Here is a 2,159-nt window from a genome sequence, read left to right as displayed (position 1 = left end):
CTCAACCTGCCCCAGGACGGGCTTCGGCAAACTGCTGCCGATTAAGTGGCCCTAATTATGAATGCCAGATTGAGCGAATAAAGATAAACGATCCCATTTATGGCTGGATTTCAGACAAACAGCGAATAGTTTTTGTTTGTTTGCTCAGTATCTGTATGGGCCATACCATATCTAGTACATATGTTTTAAAAGTTCCTATTTATCTGAAATTTGAATTTCACTGGGCATTCTGCTACCTAGAAATAAGATTTAACTGGATTTTTAAAAATCTGTCAACTCTAGATCAAAAAGTTTGGCACAGTGGTAGACTAAAAATGTAGTTCAAGGATTGTCTTATTCTGCTTCTGAGAATTGAACTTTAGATTCCACACAAATAAGATTGCGTGGTTTGTCAGGTTTCCCTGTGTTCTCACAGAATGGCAGGGTGCCCTTTTTTAAGGCTGAGTAACCTTATATTATAATGATATATAAAATGCTCCTTTTAGCGTTGTCGGACACTTGCATTGTTTTTTGTGTCTGGACTATTCTGAATAGTGCCATAAATTTCTTTCTTTCTTTTTTTTTTTTTTTTTTTTTTTTGGTGGAGCCTGGGATTGAACTTAGGCCCTCACACTTACCGGGGAAGAGCCGTCTCCCCAGCCCCTAAATTTCTTTTATGAGCAAAGTCTTTAATTTTATGTACAGTTATCCAAAAAATAAAAACTACATGAGAAAAATATTTTAAGTTTGTACCACTTTAATTCGTGCCATAATAGGTAAAATATATCATAAAGTAAAAAATATACTATAGAGGCCTGGCCAGATAGCTCAGTGGACTAAAACTCCTGCGTAGGCGGAGCACAGCACCAGGGGTGCAATCCCCTGAGTGCCATGCGGGCCCCACCCCCGGGGGCCTGCTGAGAGGGAGATTGAGACTGGACATGGTGGTGTGTGCTTGTAATCCCAGCACTTGGGAAGTTGGGAGGCTGAAAACCTGAGAATCAGTAGGAGCCCAATCTACATAGTGAGACCCTGTAGACCCTGTACTAAATACACTAAAAAGAAAAAAAATGTATATATATATATATATATATATATATATATGGAAAAACATTTTGGAAATCTCTAATTTTCCAAAAGCAGAGAAGTAGAAATTCAATAAAATGTTATGCACTCATCTTTATGATATATATGCAGCCTTTTGAAATAATGGTTAATATTCATATGTATTATGATTATACCTACAAATCCTGAATTTTGCATAGAAAAATAGCTAGCTATGACTGGAAATAAGATTGAATTTGAACGGTCAACCTTACATTATTCATTTTTCCCATGCTTTTTATTAAGTATAAATTAATTTTATAACAAAAAAGACAAGTATTTTATTAAATTCAGAAGATCACATGAAGCTTTGCATTTTTCTTCCTTTGAATTAAATTCTAAAAATCATAAGTTGAATAGCATTGACATCTTTTCTTGGTAATTTGTACTATAATACACATAACACAGTATTTGCTATCTTAAACAACTTTTATTTGATTGTACAGTTTTTAGTATGAAGTACATTCCTACCATTGTGCCACACCAGGCTCATCCTGCATACCTGAAGCTCTGTCCCCACTGCCCAGTGGCTTCTAACCAGCTCTTCCCTCCAGCCCCTCACGCAGACCACCCCAGGAACTTTTCAAGCGGAACCATGTGGAGATGCTATTTTAAATCTTCTAATGAACTGATACAGAGGCTGCAACATTATATATTCCCACCAACAGTGCATGAGGGTTCTGGTTTCTCCTTAGCCTCACTGATGTTTGTGATTTTCTGGTTACTTGGTTTGTTTTTATAGTAGCCGCCCTAAGGGGTGTGAGGTAGTGTCTCACTGTAGTTTTGCATTTATTCCCTACTGATTACTGATGTTGGCCATCTCTTCATGTGTTGATTGGCCATTTACCCATCTTCTTTAGAGAAGTAACTAATCAAGTCCTTAGTTATACTGTTTCTTTTGCGGTTCAGTTATAGGACTTCTTTATACATTTTGGGTATTAAACCCTTACTTGATATATAGTTCACAAGCATTTTATTTTTTCCCCATAATTTTATTGAGAAACAAATAGCAATGAGACAGTTTCAAACCAAATTGGTAGGACAGTTTCAATAATTAACACATTGCATACATTCTT

This window comes from Octodon degus, unplaced genomic scaffold (assembly GCF_000260255.1).
Source record: "Octodon degus isolate 3935 unplaced genomic scaffold, OctDeg1.0 scaffold00131, whole genome shotgun sequence".
Taxonomy (NCBI): domain Eukaryota; kingdom Metazoa; phylum Chordata; class Mammalia; order Rodentia; family Octodontidae; genus Octodon; species Octodon degus.
This window is presented reverse-complemented; position numbering follows the sequence as displayed.